Source organism: Panthera onca, chromosome D3 (genome assembly GCF_046562875.1).
Source record: "Panthera onca isolate mPanOnc1 chromosome D3, mPanOnc1 haplotype 2, whole genome shotgun sequence".
Classification (NCBI taxonomy): domain Eukaryota; kingdom Metazoa; phylum Chordata; class Mammalia; order Carnivora; family Felidae; genus Panthera; species Panthera onca.
In genome coordinates, this window is record NC_138350.1 from 72,080,548 (window position 1) to 72,103,953 (window position 23,406).

The 23,406-nt window shown below is 37.9% G+C and overlaps 1 non-coding gene across 1 annotated transcript; it reads left to right on the top strand.

The window, feature by feature from the left end:
• Positions 1-20,552: 20,552 nt before the first annotated feature.
• On the top strand, positions 20,553-20,683 carry LOC132666151 (small nucleolar RNA SNORA44). Its single transcript, XR_009604527.2, has one exon. It is a non-coding gene; the product is annotated as a small nucleolar RNA SNORA44 (small nucleolar RNA).
• The last annotated feature ends 2,723 nt before the right edge of the window (positions 20,684-23,406 follow it).

Sequence of the window (23,406 nt, forward strand, 5' to 3'; positions counted from 1 at the left end):
CCTTGATTTCTGTTTCTGCTGCTTCATTATTGGTGTATAGAAATGCAACCAATTCCTGTGCATTGATTTTATATCCTGTGACTTTGCTGAATTCATGGATGAATTCCAGCAGTTTTTTGATGGAATCTTTTGGAATACCATGGCATCTGCAAGAGTGATAGTTTGACTCCTTCTTACCTATTTGGATGCCTTTTATTTCTTTGTGTTCCACAGTAAGTTTTAGAATATTTTTGTCACCTTTAAAAGAAACCCCATAATCCCTCCCTACATACCCCCATCCACCCCAGCCTTAAGCAACCACTAATCTAGTTTCTGTCTCTATAGAACTGCCTTTCTGGGCATTTCATAAAAATGGAATCATATAATATGTGGTCTTTTGTAAATAGTTTCTTTCATTTAGTGTAATGTTTTCAAATTTCATCTATATTTTAACATCTATCAGTACTCTATTTCTTTTTACGGGCAAGTAATAAAAACTACATTATATTTACCCATTCATCCACTAAGTGACATTGGGTTGTTTTCACCAATTGGCTATTATGAATAATGTCACTATAAACATGTGACTAAAAGTTTTTGCATGAACATGTTTTAGTTTTTCTAAGGTATATACCTCAGAGTGGATTTGCTGAGTCATATGACCAATCTATGTTTAAACATTTGAAGGACTTCCAGACTACATTCCAAAGTAGCTATATCATTTTATACCCACCTTTTTCCCAGATATTTGCATAGCTTACTGCCTCATTGCCTTTGTACCTTTGCTCAGATCTCCTTAAAGAGACTTTCCCTGATGGCCCTAATTCACACCTTCCTGCTACCATCACTTCCTTTGTCCTGTCTTCTATGTTTTCATAGTCCTTGTCACCACTTGACATATTATATATTTAAAAATTAGTTTATTTTCTGTCTTCTATCTTAGAATATCATCGTGATGAGAGCAGGAATGTTTTCTGGTTTTGCATTTCTTTTCAGTACTACAACCCAAATCCCCTAAGACCATGTGACCCTCTAATGACTCAACTGTAAAAGTAGATTGACTTTGTCTGCCTTTACTTTTTCACTTAGTAGAGTGTAGAAGTAGGCTTTAGAATAACAATGTACAAAAAAGCACTTTTTTAGTAGGCAGGACACGTCACTCATTACATGTGGACTCGAAAAGAAATAATTGAGAAATCAAATATGTCCTTAAGGAAATTGAAGAATTAAACTATGACATGAATTTTATATAATTCAGCTTTAGGGTCATGATTTAAGGTTTGGCTTTAGGTTGGAATCCTCAAAGGCCAATGGGAAATGAACTAAAGAAGTCTGTAGTGAATTCATTCAAACAAATGTGTGATGAAACACTTTACCCAATGAGGATTGCTAAGCATTGAAATGCAATCATAGTAAAATGATGGAATGTACTTTAAAATAACATCATAGATGGGGCGCCTGGGTGGCTCAGTCAGCTAAGCATCTGACTTCGGCTCAGGTCATGATCTCACAGTTCATGAGTTCAAGCCCCATGTTGGGCTGTGTGCTGACAATTCAGAGCCCGGAGCCTGTTACAGATTCTGTGTCTCCCTCTGTCTCTGCCCTTCCCCTACTCATGACTGCTCTCAAAAATAAACAGATATTAAAAAAATTTTTTTAAATAACATCATAGAGTATTGGCAAGGACTTCAGACTAGAATTTGTCATGGCTCCACTACTAACTGGCTGTGTAACTTTGAGTAAAATATTAAAATAGTTTTCAGCAAGTCTTTTCCTGTCAAATGAGAGTGTTAGTTTAGACAATCCCTGTGGTTTCTTAATATATTTCTCTGAAAACACTGGAAAATAACCTCAGCTAATAGGGATAATATTGAAAGCAATCCTCTACAGTTAAGGAAGTGGTTGATGGGGAATTAATGACTTCTAATTTTAAAACAACACGTATAACCAATCAGTTCAATTGAGATAGACTTATTAAGTTTATTGCTATTGGTAATAGCAGTAAGAGAGTGGGTGATGTGATATTTCATGGAGGGGTAATTTAGGTTTTCCGCTTAACTCTTCACTGCTCATTGCCTGTGTAGACATAGACCATGTAAAACTGGCTGTACTTAATCAATTGGGTTTAGAACAATTCAGTCTGATGTGCAGCTAACAGGTCCATCAGTTAAATGTCAATTAATATAGTTGCCTCAAGATTAATTCTGTAATCAGCCTATCTTGGCTCAGATAGAGAATCTGAATAAAGCCTGCATATAACAAGGTGTGAATATTTAGAAGCAAACAGCTTCCAATTTGGAATTTCAGGGCCTGTTTTATAAAAGGTTTACTGTTCAAATACAGAAAAAGAAACACTTCCCTAAGGAATTCAGATGACAAATGAAGCGCTCTTCACCCTGAGCAACATTCCATTTTTGCAAACTGATATTGTCAGATATACGCTGCCTCACCGTAGACCAAAAATTCAACTAATTTCGAGCAAGACGGGTCTCTCCTCCTCATAAATGATCACTCAAGCACTACCTTCCTTGTGCCAAGAATATGTCTTTCCCAAAAGTAGCTCCTCCCACCCCCTATTAATAACCATTTCTTGTGACACACCAAAATCAGTGGGTCTCACTTGGACCCTGATGGGTCTATTGATACAGGTGGGTCACAAATGCAGACCTTTCACTGCCCACCTGGAGCGGTGGGCACCCCAGCCCTGAGTAATTTGGGATGTTGTTTAATTCAGTGCGCCATGCTGCTCATTGGCCCTTGGCAGTTTTTATCTCCCATCACTCCCGCAAAGCTAAGTTTGTCTTTGTTGTGTTTTGTTTTCCACTAAGAGAATTCTCAGTTATAGTTACAACAACAAAGCAACTCACATATTTGTGTCACCTCCTACATTTCCATTTCTCACCATCAAAACAAATGAATATTCTAATCTGTTTTAAAATGGCACATTTTACAGATAATTGCCTTCATAAAAGCTGGTCTGGGCATATAGCATTAACACTGAAAGTGTAAGATTCTATTGCCTCAAACACCAAAACCAGAGATATTCTCTGAGGATTTGCTAATAGGTTGAGTTTTGGAAGAAAACTGATTACTGCACTGCCTTATCCTCAATATATTTAAAGAGATATTTCAATAAAATATCCTTGAACTCCTTAATCCAATATTTGGTACATGTGTGCATTTAAGTCTTGAAGTTGTTAGGACTGTACTACAACCTCAGAAACAATAAGGACTTTAAGTTATTGTTGTTTCTTACCCTCTTGACCCTCTAGCAATGAATTTAGGATCTTAAATCATACTGCTGACTGCTCAGAAAACCTTCGGAGTATTAGATTAATAGCAAGGCAACAATGTAACATAATGAAAGAGTGAATGATTTTTTCTTGGTCTTATGGAGGCTGATTTTGATATTGAAGACAAGGATTGAATCTTCAACTGCTGAAGCTACCAGTATTCATTATTAAAATTATCACCATCATCATCGCCATTTATTCATTGCTTACGAAGATAAAGGTAAGCACTATTCTAAATGCTTTTATATGCATACTATTGTTTGTTTGCAAAACATAGTATCTATGAGCACAACATCCTTTTGCAGTGTGACTTTGCCACTCTTCCCATCAAAAGCAGAGTTATTTTCTCCTCTTCGTGAATCTAGTCTGATGTTGTATTGTTTTAGACAATAGAATGTGAGAAAAGTGACTTTCTGTGATTCCTGAGGCTCAGTCGCATGAGGTCTTACAACTTTTGTAGCTACCATTATTCAGTGCTGCTACCCTGAGACCACCACGCATAAAGCCAGGGTGGGATACCTAGGTGGCTCAGTCAGTTAAGCGTCCAACTTGAGCTCAGGTCATGATGTCATGGTTCGTGAGTTCGAGCACCACATCAGGGTCTGTGCTGACAGCTCAGAGCCTGGAGCCTGCTTCAGATTCTGTGTCTCCCTCTCTCTCTGCCCCTCTCCCGCTCATGTGCTCTCTCTCTCTCTCTCTCAAAAATAAACATTAAAAAATTTAAAAAGAAAGAAAGCAAGCAAGCAAGCAAGCAAGCCAAGGCTAGTTTCTTGGCAGAAAAAAAAATACCAAGTGAAGGATGGGAGATAGAGACAGTGACAGAGACAGAGAGAGAGACAGAGAGAGAGTGACAGACTGAAAAAGAAAGAGAAAAATAGGTAACAACAACCTGACATAAAAATGAGGCCATCTTGGACCATATCGCCCCCAGTTGAGCCACTAGATGTCAGCAGATATCATAAGCAGAAAAATGATTTTTGTTTTAGGCTACTAAATTTGGGGGTGGGTTGCACACAGTCACAGATGACTGAAATATATCCATCTTGATTTAATCCTCAATGAAACATTGTGTTCTTTCCGGCATATCTACCACACTAGTTATAGCAGTATCAGTGTGCCAAATATTTATTAAGTACTTGAATGCCCCGCATTATACAATGTACTTATTTGGTCAAACAAAATATAAGATACTAACCTCAAGAAAATAAATGGGAGGGATCATTAATTGGTATGAAGCAAAGTTATAATCAACAGTGGTGATTGCTTTTCTGGCTTGAGAGGGTGGGAAGGAGGGAATGGATCTAGAGCTCATTCTCTCTGGCTCCAACTTGCCCAGACATATAGATCAGGAAATGTGGGCTGGAGGAGAGGCTTAGATCATCTAAATTCTCATAACACTGTTACCATTTTGGGTGTCCAAAGCACATTCTGCTTTCCTGGGTCTTCCAAGGACTCTGGTCACTTGAAAAGACAGTTGTCCACTTGGAGAAGTTTAAAAAGTAAGCTGAGCAATCCTGAGGCCAACGTGTGTGTGCCTCCTGCTGGATAATCACTGAACGGCCTGGCTGCAGTCCTTACTGATCAGCAATGACAATGACAACATAGGCCACCGACACAGCTGACATAACAGTGTTCACTCAAGTAAAGACTGGTTCACCCAAGTGCAGACAAGACGAACTCCAGGATCAGACTAAGCTCTCATAAGGGACGGACAACTAGTTCAGGTATTGCTCCAAATACTTTCTAAAACTAACTTTAAAGCTCAAAGAATTTGACACTTCTGTTCTGCGTGTCTCCTGTGACAGACTTTCCCTAAGGCAGTGGATGATTAATGTCTGTCCGGACAGAGGGGAGAAATGCAACGGAGAACAGAGAGAACATAATATTCAAACCCTTGTCCTCTCACATGGCATACGGTTTACTGCTCTGTGAAGGGGTGCCAGCTCAAGAAGAATTCAGAGAAACTGGACATCATCACTACTGGTCAAAGGAGTCAGGGAAAGCTTCGTGGAGGAGGCAGAACATCAACCAGTCAATTGGGAATAATTTAAATTACCAAAACTAGAATCAGCATGATCAGGATTTTCATAAAGCCCATATTATCCATATCTGTTCAGATGTGGACATTTCCTGAGTTCATTCTGAGACATATACCAGGTTGTGGTTATCCCTCAACAAAGTAATATCTATAATCCTAATACTGTACATTTTTATGCTACTCTACATTTGATGGAGTAGTTTTCATATAGTATCTCATTTGACATAATAGTATTAACTATGTGATTATTATAAGAGGCAGTTTTATCATTCATGCATGCTGTCACCAGCCAGATATAGTATTTGATTCTTTTTTGAACTACAAAGAGGTTTGCTTTGTTTGATTTTTGTTTTCTACTTTCATATCCGTACATTCTAAGTACCAAGTCTGAGTTGTACAGGAATAGCAATAGGAATTTCCTTCCTGAGAGTCTCTTAAATCCCTTATTTTTAGTCTCCTCACACTTGAAACATAGTGTTTTTTCCTTATGGGCATCAATGTACTTAAACACATGGATGTGCCATTTAAAAATATTCTTGATCTTTCCTCCCCCCATTCACCACTGCTGACTCACTTGGACAATAGGACATCTTACAATAGCCCTATGCCCCACCCCCTTCAGGTTTCTTGATGCTTGTTTCTTATTATTTGGCTCATCTTCAAAGCATAGTTTTATTTTTTGTCATTCCTCTTATAGATTTTGCAACCAAATTCACCCGGTACTCTAATTCTAAGATATTTCTTTACCTCATAGAACTTATTAAACTGGAATCCTTCCATCAAGGCTGCATAATTTTATGTTTCTTTTAATTAAATAATGTGACATTCCCCTTGGGATGTAGGTAAACTTAAAAGAGTATCACTCTCACTCTGACAGCAAGAAAAATATGGATAATCTGCAAAATCTTAACTTTTCTTGAACCCACCAGGCAGGTAAAGTCACACCTGAATTCTAAGTTAGACAGGTACCTCCATAGACAGAAAACTGGGAGACAGGCACTGACTCGCAGCACAGAAGGAAAATGGGGCTTCCCCCCAGGAGAGTAAGAAGCTTTAGCTAATGGCTAAAGACTGAATGTGAGCTAGTGTGAGATTACAGAATATCTGGAAGCTGCAAACCTACTGGCAGGACCAGCACCAGTGATCTCAAGAAAGATCAGGAGCAAGAGAAAGCCTCCACTGTAGTGCAGGCCTGGGTCTGGGGAGTGGCTGTCTCTAGAAAATGCACAAAGCCCCGTCTGGATCCTTTTCCATTAGGATACAAAAGCCTTAAGTTGCTGGAGGAAGGACTTCAAAGCTTTTTGCTGCCAGGACCAAATGAAGACCCACAGTGGCTGTGGGAAAGGAAAACGGAAAATTTCTTTACCCCGGAGAAAGACGGAGAAGGACAAGATCACTGAAAAAGTCCCATGCCAGATACCAGCGACATAGGGTCTGCTGAACACTGAGGCTAGGCTGGGACAATGGAAGCCAATCCCCCTTCCCTACCAGGCCACAAGCACTGAGTCACCACCAGCAGCAGTCTGTTGCTAAGAGAGGATCATGAGCCTGGAAGAAAAAAAAAAAAAAAAAAAAACTCTCCAAGGGGCAGATATAAAGAGAAGGCCTAAAGATGAGGATGAAACAGACTTAGAAAAAATTCCCAGCAAATGAGTCCCCAGCCTAAGCATAAGATGATAAAGAAGGACGAAATAACGGCAGAGAAATCTGAAGGCAACCAGAGTCAGAATAAAATTCAAGCTCAGCTCAGAATTTAGTAACCTGGGAACTTTAAATCGACCAGAATAAATAAATACACACACACACACATAATATTTTTTATATATTTCATATATTTATATATTTTTATATATATTTATATTTATAAATATATATATATATATATGCTTAATTGTAAGTTTCCCAAGCATATTGCACATACTATGTGCTCAAAAAATAATTCTGTATCAATGGAATACAAACTGAAAATGACTTTATAGAATCTTTTTTTCCATGCTACATATTCAAATGTATTATGCACTAAGAATAAATGGTTATTGTCCACTAACTTTATATCAAAGTATGTTCTCAAGTTTCCACTACATTCAATTATTTAAGAAAAATGTTTACGTGCCATGTCAACCATGGTGCCGACAGTCAAAGGGTGGAGTCTCCAAAGAATAATATTAGCCACCAGTTACTGAGGCTACACATGTTCAAGGCACTGTGCAAAGGCTCTACAAATGTGATCTCAGCTAATCCTTCACCACCTCCTCATGGTTGTTATTTTGCCCATTTTACAAATAAGACAATATAAGATCAGAGAGATTAATCTTGTTTGGTCACACTTAGCCAGGGAATCAGGGTTTTAAATACAGGTCTGTTTCTAAAGCCTGTGTTTCTAACTGGTCCCTAAGCCACCGTCAGTTTCCCCACAGGCATTGGGTTGTAATGTAGTTGAGGAGGTAATGTACGTATACATAGGAGACCATTACGACACGAGGCAGTCAAGAAAAGTAAAGGTAAAGGTAAAATACTTGGGGGCCTGGAAGAATTGCTTAGTGGGTAAGGCTTCCTGAGCTCAGAAACCACTCCAACATTTGGATGGCCTTGGGCAAGGTATTTAATCCCCTTAAGCCTCCATTTTCCTATCAGTTAAATGGGAAAAAGTAAAAGGTGCTATCTCATAAACTCTAACACAAGATCCTTAAAGATGTTTTAAGGATTAAAATGTTTTAAGGATTAACCAAAATCCGACCAGAAGAAGCTCCTGGAACATAGTAAACACTATAAATGTTAGCTATCATTTGATAACTAATTAACAGCTTCGCAACACACTAGATTGAGAGTTCCTTAAGGGCAGAGAAAGGTCTGTCTGACTTGTTCAGTTTTATCACTAGTCTAGCACAGAGTAAGCTCTCAGTAAACACTATCTTAAAAAGATTCCAGGTAGCAGAGAGGAGGGGTTTGGTAGATTGTTAAATTCAGGAAACGAGAACTTTCCATAGAAGATAGAATGAGGGGCACCTGGGTGACTCAGTCAGTTGAGCATCCAACTCTCGGTTTCAGCTCAAGTAATGATCTCACAGCTTCATGGGTTCAAGGCCCTCATCGGGCTCTGCACTGGCAGTGTAGAGCCTGCTTGGGATATTCTCTCTCTCTCTCTCTCTCTCTCTCTCTCTCTCTCTCTCTCTCTCCCTCCCTCCCTCCCTCCCTCCCTCTCTTTCTGCCCCTCCCCGACTTGCACTGGGGGAGGGATAAATAAATAAATAAATAAATAAATATACTTAAATAAATAAATAAACTTAAAATAAATAAACTTAAATAATAAAATAAATAAATAAATAAACTTAAAATAAATAAATAAACTTATAAAAAAAAAGATGGGGGCACCTGGGTGGCTCAGTCGGTTAAGCATCCGACTTCGGCTCAGGTCACGATCTCGCGGTATGTGAGTTCGAGCCCCGCGTCGGGCTCTGTGCTGACTGCTCAGAGCCTGGAGCCTGTTTCAGATTCTGTGTCTCCCTCTCTCTCTGACCCTCCCCCGTTCATGCTCTGTCTCTCTCTCTGTCTCAAAAGTAAATAAACGTTAAAAAAAAAAAAAAAAGATGGAATAAGAGCCAGCTCTTAAATGATTTAGTGATTTTAAATAAATGGAGAGAAAAGAGAAATACATTTCAGGTAAGTGGGATAGCATTTGGAAAGCTAAAAGATGAGAACTGAAAATTTATATTTGAGAGACAATGAGGAGACCAACCTGGCTAAAGTAGAGAATTCATGTAGGAAGGCAATAAGAGGAAAAAGCTATTAAATGAGACCAGACTTGGAATATAGGCAAGATCTTGGATACCAGGCAAAACAAACAATTCTCTTTCCTTCTTTCAGCCTCTGCATCCCAGAAAGGGCTTATCTTTGCTCCCTCTTCATTCCCCTGGGGATAAGGCTCCAGTCATTATATTTTGACACATATAAGCTCCCCAGTGCTACTAGAACTAAGAAACATGAATAGTCTTATAACACAGGTTCAAGTGCCCAGGCTAAAAGGCTTTGCTAAGGTCTTGCTCATGAGATCACCACAGACTCACTATAGAGTAGAGCATTAGAGCAATCTGTCTGCCTCCCTCAGAAAGATGCAGGGTTTAGGCAGCTCTGCAGGCATTCAAATAAATCTCCCTCCTGTGACATTAAAAATGAATGAGAGGTTGGTGCCAAGACTCTTAATGGTTCCATTATATGGTATTACTACTAATAATACTCAACTTTGTCTCAAAATGCACAGGAATGGGCTGGCTGTTAAGCTTTCGGCATCTGGAGATCAGTTTGGGCATGGAAATTTGAATGATTTGAACAAATCCTCCCTGAGATTATTAGGAAACTCAGAATACAATCCATGTCAAAGTTATCAATTAGGCATGGGGATTGGAAACTGTACCTCACATTTGGCTAGGTTTCCCTTGAAAACCAAAGAGCATGGAACACGGGAAATTCTCATCATCATGACTGCCTTTTTCACAGCACAATGTCCTCTATTCTATGGCTTGCTGCTTGGAATGGAACTATTGTTTTTCTTCAAACACAATTCTCCAGTAGAATCACTTGTACCATCTTTCCCTTTCTCAATAGTAATTGTTTCCTCTCAGCCTATTTTTGCATGCCTTCTTACTGTTACCTCACATCTTTCAGGAATATTTTATAATTCTGCCACTTATCATATGCTTTGTCTCTCTGAGCAATTAATTTCCTTGCTGACATTGCAGAGGTACAGTATTCCCCACATTTGCCACTCACTTAGGCTGAGTTCCTACATCAAGGTAGGGAGAGAACTGGGACTAAACATAGCCCACAACTCTAGACTCCTGGCTCTCTTCTTTCTACTGTAAGACCTTACCTTTTATGTAATAATTTAATAAATTACTCTCTCTCCCCCAAATGCACATTTTTTCAAAAGAACCTAAGTAAGAGGGAAATGTATAACCCTCAAGAAATGAATCACTAAAGGTTGTACTAGGAGACATTCTGGACACTTAAATCATTCTCTGTAAGAGGTAGTCTTCCTAACTGTCCTTCCCTGGTCCTGTCTACTCATAAAGAATTTCCAAGAACCTAAACTGTGTAGATTTTTCTACACTACAGTTTTCTCAGAGAGGCTTAAGATTCTTAAAGAAATATTTACTCATTCAACAACCAGTTTGATCATCTATTAATTCCAATCATTCTGATTGCTAGGGGTACAAAAATAAAGACAACTTTGACTATAAAGAGTTCTCAGTTTAGTCTAGAAGGCAGATAGTTGAATGATCATTGTACTACATAACAAATGTTATAGTTGAAGGAAGTCTTGAATGCCAATATGTAGCAAAAGAATCTATCAACCTCTAGGATGGTTAGGGAAATTTTCAAGGTTGACATGGCACCAAAATAGTCTTAAAGGATGAGTTAGGAGTTGGCCAAATGGAAAGAGGGGAAAAGGGAATTGCAATTTGGAACACAAACAAAGTCATGGAAATATATGCCATCATAATGTATCCAGGGAACTACAAATGGCTTGATATGGTTATAGGATCAATTATGAAAGAAAAATATAGATAGAAGAGTCTAAGAAAGTAGACAAAGAGAAGTCTTGAATGCTAATCTAAGAAGTTGAATTTACCCAGCTGTGAACTACTTTCTATTTTCCAGATCCCAATTTAATTAACACTATTTTTATAAAGCAATGAGTGAAAGTTCAGAATTCTAAGAGACACTGAAATCAGATATAAAACTGCCTACTGCCATTTCCATTTGCTGTCTAAAAACATCTGAAATTTAATGTCACCAAACAGAACCGCTTACCCTACCCAATCCATCCCTCTCCATAAAGCTCTTCCCATCTCAATAAATGGCACCACCATCCATCCAGTTGTTTAATCCCAAACCTTAAGCGTCAATCTTGATTCTTCCCTTTCCCTTATTTTCCACTTCCAACGCATCAGCAAGTCCTGACAGCACTACCTCCAACAATTATTCAGGATCCAATGATTTCACATCAGTTTCATGTGCATCACTCAATTCAAGTCTGAGTCTCCCAACTAGAATACAAAAACCTCCTAGCTGTTCTCTTTGCCATGCCTCTTTCCCTCTAATGCTTACTCTCCACAAAGCGGCCACAATGATCTTTTTCTTTCAGATTTATTGAGATGTAATTGACATATAACATTGTGTAAGTTTAAGTTGTACAATGTGTTGAATTGATTCATTTCCACATCACAATATGCTTAACACCATGTGTTAGCTAACACCTCCATCATGTCACATAATTATCATTTCCTTTTTATGATATGGACATTTAAGTGCTACTCTCTAAACAACTTTCAAATATATAATACATTATCATTAACGACAATCACAATGCTTTGCACTAAATACACAAAACTGATTCCTCTTCTAACTACAATGAAATAACCAAAAGAGAAAGAAAACAATCCTATTCATGATAGTATCAAAAACAATAAAAGAGGAATAAATGTAATCAAGGAGGTGAAAGAGCTACACACTGGAAACTACAACTATTTGATGAAAGAAGTTGAATAAGACACACAAGCATACAAAAATGGAAAGATATCCCATTCTCATGGATTGTAAGACTTAATATTGTTAAAATGTCCTTACTAACCCAAAGCCATCTACAGATCCAATGCAATCCTATCAAAATTCCAATTGTATTTGAAATAGAAAAATAGAAATAGAAATAGAAAAAACAATCAAACAATCCTAAAATTTGTATGGAACCACAAAAGATGCTGAAGAGTCAAGGCAATCCTGAGAAAGCAAAACAAAGCTGGAGGTATCATAGCTCCTGATTTCAAACTACACTACAAAGCTATAGTAATCGAAACAGTATGATGTTGACACAAAAACAGATACATAGACCAATAGAAGAGAATCAAGAGCCCAAAAATACCCTCACATAACAATCAACTAATATTTAACAAGGGGGACAAGAATACACCATGGGGAAGAAATGGTCTCTTCAATAAATGATGGTGGAAAAACTGGACAGTGACGTGCAAAATAATGAAACTGCCTATCTTACACCATACAAAAAATCAAGACAAAATGGATTAAGTATTTGAATATAAGACCTGAAACCATAAAACTGCTAGAAGAAAACATAGGAGATAAGCTCCTTAACATTAGTCTCAGCAACAATTTTTTTGGATATGACACAAAAAGTCAAGTCAACAAAAGCAAAAATAAACAAGTAGGACTACATCAAATTTGAAAACTTCTATACAGCAAAGGAAACCATCAACAAAATGAAATGATAGCCAATGGAATGAGAGAACATACTTACAAATCATGTATCTGATAAGGGGTTAATATTCAAAATATATAAAGAATTCAAACAACTCAATAGCAAAAAGACAATCATTAAAACATGGGCAGAGGAATTGCATATACATTTCTCCAAGGAAGGTACACAAATGGACAACAGTTACACAAAAACGTGATCAACATCACTAATTATCAGTAAAATGCTGTTAGAATGGCTATAATAAATAAGACAAGAAATGAAAAGTACTGGCAAAGGTGTGGAGAAAGGAAAACTTTTTGTACTGTTGGTGGGAATGTAAGTTGGTACACATACTGCGGAAAACAGTTACTTAAAAAATTAAAAATAGAATTAGCATATGATCCCCCTTTCCCATTTCTAGGTATAGAGCCAAAGGAAATGAAAACAGAATATCAAAGAGATATCTGCATTCTCATGTTTAACCAAAAATGGAAATAGCTAAATGCTAAATTTCCATCAGTGGATGAATGGATAAACAAGATGTGATGTGATATATATATATAAAATATCATAATATCATACACATAATACCATAATATGATAATATCATATACATATATGATATTATTTGGTCATGAAAAAGAAGGAAATCTTGCCATTTGTCATAACATGGATGGACCTTGAGGGCTAAGTGAAATAAGTCAAAGAAAGACAAACACTATATGATATCACCTGTAAGTGGAATCTGAAAAAGCCAATACCATAGAAATAAAGAATAGAATGATGGTTACCAGCAACTGGGGAGTGGGAAAACTGACAAGATGTTGGTCAAAGGGCACACTGATCTCTTAAATGTATATCAGATAATGCCATTTTGATGCTTAAAACCAGCCCTTGGCCTCTATAAGATTATTTATTTGGAATCTTGATACCTTGGGGTCTTGAACATGAAGTTGATCATCATGGGGTTTTATTCTTTAAGCTACTTGGCTCCTGGTAGGCTTATTATCATGGAGAAAAATAATAACCCTTGAAAAATATTCATTAGACAATCTGGATACTCTCTAGACATGTTAATATTAAACCTTCTGATGATTCCTTCTATTATGAGATGTTAACCTCTGAAACAAGAAGGAAAGGGGTTGAGACAGAAATGGATAATGTTACCATGAATTAGTACATCACATTATCTCCTAAAAACCTCCACTTCTGAAACCGTAATTTAAGCAGAATATAAGAGTAATTGGAGGAACATAGTTTTAATGTAGAAATTTAGGAGGACTGCTGACAAAATGTGTGTGTGTGTGTGTGTGTGTGTGTGTGCACGCGTGTATATGGTTACACATTGGGAGAAATCATTCTTTCTTTCTCCCTCCATCCCCCCCCCATTTCTCTCTCTCTCCCCTTTTTCTTCCTGTGTGTACACACACACACACACACACACACACACACACACACACACACACACACACACACGGATATGTTTTCAGATATACCTGTCTTGAAATAACCTAAAGATGGCTTTCAAAGGGATATTCATTGTGAAGCTAACATTGTTTTTCTTTCCAAAATGATTTGTCTTTTTGCTGCTGGTGACTCATTTGATTTCATCACTGGGGAAATTAATTTAATGGCTGTTCACAATTCTGCATGACATTGTCTTTGTGTCCTATGGTTCTAGAAAGCACTTTGGCAGCACACTCAGTGGATTGATCTTACTTACATTTTGAGTAGCAGATTCCACTACCATTTGATGATTATGAATAACAAAACCAAGAAGGATTATTTAACACTGCCTCCTAGTACTTCCCTATTTATCCCTGAAGGATACAGCCTTACAAATAGTCAACAAGCCCAAATACTGCAATGAGATTTAGAAAGCATGAAAATAGCTTCATATGCACCACACGTGTGTTGTATCTTTTTGAACTTTACATAGATTATACTTGAGCATCATCACCCATATAATTTCCTATTTCAGGGTTGGATATTTTATGCCCCAACTTCTCTGTGAGAATGTGCTATATCTTTAAAGGTCAAATGCAAAATTGCTCACATTGATAGCTGCCCTTACAAGCTCCGAATTGTATTTCCTGTAATGGGTAGGAATATAGAGAGTCTTTCCATATAAGTGCTTTGAAAGACCTCTCTAATTTTTCATTTACAGTAATTTTCTAATCTACCTATCACAGATAATAATAACTAAGAATTAAGGAGTTTTAGCATGTAGAGAGAGCTTTGTCCCATAACCTATTCACTTCTCTCAATAAACTCCTCTTAGACAATAAAGCTGAGATTTAAATCCACATTTTTTTATTCTAAGCCCTATGCTCCTTACACTGGAGTTTGTTTACATAAAAGGGTGTAAATTAAGGTCAATGTTTTTAACTTAGTAAAGTGGATGGTATGAAAGCAAAAGACAGGCGACTAAATACCAGAATATTCTACTCAAAACTGAAATACTCAGGATATGAAACCTTAATCTGTAGAAACTTTAAAGCCTATCATTTGAAGCAACAAAGTTTTCCATATTCTAGAATGGAGATTTCTTTGAGACTTACTGTTAGTTTGCTCTAAGCCAGCTCTCTGGAAGTATGGGTTATCTATCCAACCAAGTGTTCTTCGGGAAAACACTATAGGCACCATTAATCTAAGTGAAGATGTTTTAGAGCCACTACATGATACATGAGACAGCATAAGTGACGTATTTAGAAATGGGGGGGGGGGGATTTTTTGAGAAGAGGGTAGATTGAAAGGGAATTGTCTTTCTTTGAAAATGAGAAATTAATAGGAAAAATCTTCTTTTCTCATGTAAATATAGATGACACTATATTTTAACTGATGCTAGATCTTGTGACAATAGTTTTCTTACTAGGTTTTGAGAATTATTTGCAAGAGATGGAGTACAAAGCAGAAAAGCATAATTTACTGATGCCTCCAAACACCCACACAAAAAGCATAATTAACATTTTCATAAGCAATTTAGAGCTTACAAAGAAGGTTTCCTTTTTTAACAAAATATTGTTTCATTGAATAATATAAATGAGGAACGATATCCACTTCTGTGCACTGCAATCTACGAGTTCTGAGAGAGATTCAGTGAGAGGTGGACGTTCTGCAGGCCAGAGCTTCTGATTCTGGATCCTTCTTGCCTGCCACTGAACACAGCGATTGCCCCCATCGGTTTAAACAAACTGGAAAAGGGAAATACTTTTTGGCCCTCAACTTTTGAAGGTCCCCAGTGTGTCCTGGCATTTCTACATCTTACCAATTTGTCCAATGACCTTTTTGATAGGCTGTGTTGTTTCCTAAAGCAATATTTATTTGGTGTTGGTCAAATACATGTTGAGGAGCAGAAAGGAGGAGACACAGTGGTTCTATTTTTTTCAGAAATTTCCCCTTCTTTCTCCAGCCTATTAGGGAGAGGCCTGAACATGCAGCTCTAGGAAAGATTGCTTTGTCTCTCAGTTTCCAAAAGTACCAGAAAAAGGTGTAAAAATGGGGGGGGGGGGGGGGGATTAAAGTCCTGTGTTTGAGTAAATTTAAACAAAGCATACATACTTCAGCTCTTCATTTGTACATCTTTTAGAGACTGGCTTCATTAAATGTAATAGTATCTGTGAGAGTACATTATACTCTGCAGTGTTTACAGTGACCAGTACGACCACAGCCACAGCCACCCTGCCCAAGATCCCTCACTATATACTATAAAAGTAGCTAACAAGTGTCATCTTGCCCACCAGCTCCATTCAATCAGGAGTGGCTTGCTGGGACTCTGTGTGGAGAAAGTTTCTGAGACTACACCCAGGCACTGAGGGAAAATACAGTAATAGCCCTTATGTGAAGACATTATGAATGGAGAATGATCACATAGGTGTCAGACATTGGCCATCTCAGGCATAGATATACTAGTTAAAATATTAATAAGGACTCAAAGATCTATCATAGTTCGCAACAATCACATCATCTGTGGCCACTCTGTAGCCCAGAATATAACCACAAGTTTAAAAAATAAAATTTTGTTGAACTAGAATAAACAACCTGGAAAAATTTCTCAATGAGCTTTCTCTCACAATCCAATTTTCTACCAACAACTTTTCCTTAAATTTCAAAGCTAACATTTTCATATAATTCAAGTTGGAAGGAAATGAAGGGATCATTTTTGCTTTGGTAGCTTCTCACCATCCTTAATCTTGTATCCCCCAAATTAAATTCTAATAAAGCTTGTTCAAATTACTTATTTAAAAAATTCCCCAGGCTATGGGGAGCCTGGGTGGCTCAGTCACTTAAGTGTCTGACTTCAGCTCAGGTCATGATCTCATGGTTTGTGAGCCCCAGCCTCACATCAGGCTCTGTGCTGACAGCTCAGAGCCTGGAGCCTGCTTTGGATTCTGTGTCTCCCTCTCTCTCTGCCCCTCCCCCACTCACACTCTGTCTCTGTCTCTCTTAAAAATAAATAAACATTAAAAATTTTTTTCTTTAAATCCCCAGTCTAAAGGAATCAAAATAGCATTAGACGTGCTTATACTTCCTAGCCCTCTTCTCTCAGGATATAGATAGGGCTGCCAACAACATGATCAGAAAGAAGGAAGATGGGTACAATACCCACCCCTAATTCTTCGAATTCACCACCCTTATTAACAACACATTAAATGGGGGGAAATAGGAGAGCAACACAAGAATACCAGCTTTACCCCAGAGTTACGATCTGCCTCTGCAGGAAGGTAAATTCAAGAGATTAATTCACTACTGAGATGAAAAACTTGATGATTTTTTTCTCCCTCTTTTGCTCCCTTACTATCTTTTGCGGTCCAAAAGACCTTTTCTAAGGTTTATGTACAGTTGTCAGATTTTAAGCTGTACTCTTATAGTTGGAAATTAAATTGCAAAACAACCTTCCCCCCGTCACCCCTGCAAATGCTTGAAATTTGTTCTTACAAAATGATATCTTTTTAAATATAATTTCATCCAATGTGACTTGTTGCAAGTAATTTCTCTAGTGAGAAAAGTCACATATCAGTTCCTTTCCTTGCCTTTGGAAATGTCTTTGCTAACAGAGATGCTCAAAATGACCTTGGTGTCAATCAAGTAGTACCTGCTGGCTGATGAAAATTACCTTTGACCTGCATCTCAGGAAGAGGGAGATGCAATGAGCTTGAATTTATTTCAAAGGTACCAATACACATTCCAGAGATGAGCAAAAGTGTATGTGGGAGATCTAAAGGAGCTACTAAATTTAGCCCAAGTTCAAACATATGTTCATCTTATACTATCATGCTCTGGCTTTTTTTTTTTTTTAAATATTAACCAAAGTTTAATTCCGTGCAAATTAAACATAAATATTTTTGATGATGAAAAATCTCAACCAAACACACTTTGAAGTATGAAGTCAAGTAGAAATAGGTATCTTCACAAATGTTGACATGATTGGGTTATTTATTTTTAATCCCCAGATCCCCAGATTGAGAATGTTTCTACCTTGCTGACCACAGCTATGGATTGAATCAAACTTTTTATACAAATGTATAAAAGTTGCAAATAATATTCCTCAAGGAATTAACAATGGAAGTGGTGAGATGAGTCTAATACACATGAAATGATTAGGGAATAATATGAGTTAGTATAATTAAGTATACTCAGAAGACAACTTTATAGGGAATGAGAAAAATGAAAGACAAACTATCAAAGTCTTCATGGAGGTGAAAGAAATACTACATATAGAAAGATTATTAAGATTTGAATTAGTAGATGGGGCGCCTGGGTGGCTCAGTCCATTAGGCGTCCAACTGCAGCTCAGGTCATGATCTTGCAGTTTGTGAGTTCGAGCCCCGCGTCGAGCACGGGCTTGCCCAGTGCTGACGGCTGGGACCCTGGAGCCTGCTTCAGATTCTGTGTCTCCCTCTCTCTCTGCCCCTTCCCTGCTCATGCTCTGTCTCTCACTCTCTCAAAAATAAACATTAAAAAAAATTAAAAAAAGATTTGAATCAGAAGGGCAAGGAAAAAGGGAGATGAGAGACCGTTTGCTGAGGTTACTGCCCAAAACTATAATCTTTTTAAGTTGTATTTTATTAATTCTAAGACAATAAAGGCCTTAAATTCCTAAGATCTTATTTTACATTTGAGTGTCTCAGAAACTAGGATGCAAATTCCAATCAATGCCATGTCTTAGTCTAATTGACATTGATTTTCTATCAAGATGGTACCATAATGGTCCTTAGTGGTTTGTCCTTGCGTTGGTGATATCTGATATCCAAAGATACAGAAAACCTATAAACATCTTATAACCTAAATAACAGAAGCAGTAAAGATTGGATGATCTTTTGAATAACACTGTTGTAAGGCTGCATGACCCTGGTTTGTGATTTACCTTTCTTTGATTCCATTACATTCAAACCTGATTCCAGCACCTACCAGGAGCAAAAATGTGCTAGTTATCAGCTCATTGCCTCTCAGTCCCAAATCCACCTTTCCTTGTCTACTGCGATACTGAAACATTTCTCCCCTGCCAGCTGGCACAATGCTAATCTTTGTCAATAGAGGACATGTGAGGGAGCTGGGAGGAGGAAGGTTTTTTCCTCCTGGTTCTGGTGTGTTAATTTTTCCTACTCCTGCTGCACTGGGCTGGTAGTCAGGACGCCCAGTGAAACTCACCCCTAATGAGTCTCCTGCAGGTAACTGCCTACAGAAGAACAATTTACAGGCCCCCTGGCTCTCTGAAGGTGAGGTCTATGATGTGTCCTGCTGGTTTCATACTGTGTCTTCCTGGTGACAGAATCCTGGTGATGGTTTCCCAGGAAATTGAATACCATCCCCCTCCCCTGGGAGGCTTCCTGGTGAATACCATTGACACCCCCGCAGACAGATTCCTTCTTTGGGATTAAAATGGATTCCATACACCAATTAGCTTTCTCATTTAAGGCCCAGCAGTGAGAACAAAGTTAAAGGTGTGTGTTTGGATTGGGGTTGGGGGATAAGGAGTAGAATGAATTGACTGGAAAAGCAAGAAGTCAATGAACAGATATATGTGCATGATTGTCAAGGTGTTTCTAATTATCTCAAACCACCTAGAAAGCCCTTCTTGCCTAACTTCTTTGCTCAGAGATGAACCTCATTATCAGAGCAGTCATTGTCTTTTAATCCTGATCCTAGACAGAAGCCATCCTGATGCATTTAGATACAACATAAAAGATCCTTCCACCACTAGCAACTTTTTTCATCCAGGAAACATCCAGATGTTTCAAAAAAACAGATATTTAACATTGGAGAAATAAAACAGTTGTTTGACAGTTGATTTAATGTTTCTTTTTTTCATCCAGATGTTTTAGTATCTCATACATATTTTCTAATTATTTTGGAGCAATATTTCTTTGCACAGCTTGGCATTTTGAAGGTTGTATTGTTTTAACATTGAAAAGTACAATAAATATGAGAGTAAGAAATGAAATGATTTTTGTTTCTAACTGAAAAATATATTGAGCAAATTCATAGCTCTAAAGAGAAAGAAAGGATTAGCACGGGTAAATTACTATCATTTTCCTTTATATTTAGACTTTAACTTTCCCTTATATTTGTGGATTAGATTGTAAGATATTTGAACTTCTGAAGGACGTTATAAGGCATTATAAGGTACTATATTACTTTCATATAATAGTCCCTTCCTTATCTATCACTTTAAAAATAGTATACAAATTAAGACTAAAATTTCTTGAAATTCTAAACCTCTCCCTGAACATGAAAACTCTTTAATCTTAAAAATAAAATTCTAGGGGCGCCTGGGTGGCTCAGTCGGTTAAGCGGCTGACTTCAGCTCAGGTCACCATCTCACAGTCTGTGAGTTCGAGCCCCGCCTGTGCTGACAGCTCGGAGCCTGGAGCCTGCTTCGGATACTGTGTCTCCCTCTCTCTCTGACCTCTCCTGTTCATGCTCTGTCTCTCTCTGTCTCAAAAATGAATAAACATTAAAAAAAATTAAATAAAAATAAAATTCTATTCAGCATGGTTCCAAGAGCTGCGGCCAGTTGTGGCCATGGGATCTCCACCTGCATGCAAGAGCAACTTGAAGAGACTCTGACAACACAGGTCAGCATGATACCTACAGCTGTCACTCCCCTTTCTTATAACAACTCAGGACCTGGGCTGGATGCCGCCTACCTGAGTCCAGTCATTTCCATAAACTTCCAAGTAGATGGGTGTATTGAATCAACTTTTTGGATTAGAGAAAAATAAATAAATAAATAAAATAAAGTTCTATTTTACTTACATCATCCTCCTTCAAATAGATAGTTGGCTTACTCATGAATGACCTTGTTTCTATCTGATCCATTTTTTTTTCATTTCCTGAATTAATTTTTTTGTTAATTAAATGGAATGGGTGTCAGGATATCATCTCTGGGCCTTCCGTATCCTTATTCTCTTTTCTTTCCCTGTATTTCTTAAAGTCATAGATAGAAGAACTCAAAAAAAGGCATTTGTGAGTTTGCGGAAAAGACCTGTTTACATTGAACAAGAAGAAGGTTTCATTCAGATACTCTAAAAATAAACTCAGGATGGTTACTTTATCCATTCTTGAGGAGCCATTTTAAGTCCAGAGCCAAGGACAGGAGCAGAAGGCTCTTACTCTGGTTTTATTGTGTTCAGTGTGTTTTGGATGAGCTAAAGCAGGGAAATATAGACTAATCTTTCCCAGCTGGAGATCATCGGTGAGATGAGTCAAAATCCAGAAATTCATTTTATACACGCACACACACCACTTTGTGCACATATTCACAAGATATTCACATTTGTAATTCCATTTAGAACCGTACTATATTGCCAATCTTGCCAACACTGTGATATAGACATTCCAATGCTCTAAAAAGGCGTATGAGAACATCACATCTTTTTCCACTGCTTTCTCTAACAAGAATGATGCTGGTGATTCTCTGAATGTAAGAGAGGCAAAAGATACACCCTACCATCTGCTGCACTTGTTAATGAATGTGTTGCCATCACAGAACATAACAATGGGAAAGAACCTTGGAGAATGACTATTTCTTCCATGAAAACTGGAAAATTAAAGGTAAATGGGAGTGGATGATTTTCCCAAGGTCTCCCCAGGAAGTTAGTGGCAGAGCATGAAACAGAATGTCTCTACTCAATGGCTCTTTTGTAGCACAAAGTACAATGGCTAACTAGCTTTTAGTTGTAACTAAAAACGTGCTCTATCTTCCTTAAGTAATGTTAATATCGTCCAAGGATTTTTTCCTACCTTACTAAGATCATTCTCAAAAAATATTATTTTGTCAAACTATTCAGATTTATTTAGACTTAGATTTCCTTATCACCAATAAGGAAACAATGAGGTGTGCTAATAAGTGTCAGTTGATGAGGAAAGATGAAATGTGATCAATGACTTCTGATGATAAAAATATATATATGAGCAATTTTGAGACTATACATGCAGAGTTTCTGGAAAGTCCCTGGACATCACCTCTGAACCGGCTTGTCTACTGAAGTAGAAATCCCACTATTAATGGCTCCTTTGAGATATTTAGTTCATACCAAAATCAAAATACTTTCTTATGGGCAGAGAGATTCACAGGAATCAGGAGGGTCATGAGGCAGCACTGTGTCACTGTTCTCTTGAGCAATTGAGAAAGGATATATACTATCTGTACACAAAAATAGCTAAAATGAAGCAGCAGAATGGGATCATGTCCTAAGTATATTGCACTTACATATGACTTTTTTTTTATTTTTTTTATCTTTATTTATTTTTGAGAGAGAGAGAGACAGAGACAGAATGTGAGTGGGTTGGGGCAGAGAGAGAGGGAGACACAGAATCCGAAGCAGGCTCCAGGCTCTGAGCTGTCAGCACAGAGCCCGATGCGGGGCTTGAACCCACAAGCTGTGAGATCGTGACCTGAGCCGAAGTCGGACGCTCAACTGACTGAGCCCCCCAGGTGCCCCACATATGACTTTAAAGAAGCCCCCCTTCTCCCCCCAAAACACACACATTTGCACATGCACGCACGCGCACACACACACACGGAACTCCACTGTCTCATTTAATATTCACAATAACAAATAAGTCTTTTCACATGTATTAATGTTAAAGAGACTGAAAATATAACAAGTTGAATATACCCATGAAGCAAGTAGGAATACTTCAGAATTCTCCATTGATACCCAATTCACTACCAGAGACTTAACAATAATTTCAAAACACATTTGTTGGCATACCCAAACTTCCGTTGCAGACTCTTCTTTAGTTCATCTCTTCAGTCTAGGTCAGGGTGTGTCAAATGTTAGTACACATAAGAATTACTTGCTATAAACTTTAAAATGCATTACAAATATAAAACTATGTATACCATACCTTACAGAAAAATTTAGGATTTTCAAGGGCAATTTTGACCACTTGCAATTTTTGCCTTACACCTTAGACTTTGAAATCTCTGCTGCAGGTAAAATGCATCTCCATCAGCTGTGCAGGTGAAGCAAGAGCTGGAAATGTGGAAGCATGACACAGATGGAGGTGTTCACATTTTGTCTATAATTTGGGGGAATTGTGGAGATTGTTGAGCAAGTGAGTGATGTGGCAAAATGTGTTTTAAGAAAATTAGCCTGGTGACTTTGAAAGAGATGTGCTGGAAAGGTGAAGTTGGGGGGGGTAGGCTGGAAGAAGGGTTACCAGTGTGCAGATCATTTCAATGGTGTGGGTGTGAGACACAGAAGCCCTAAATGCAGATGGTCGTAGAAATGTAAAGGAAGCAAGAAGCATTGCAAAGGAAGATCCTGATATCTGACTGGACATGAATGGAAATACCACTAATGTAGCATAGTTATTAAAAGCAACGACTTTCC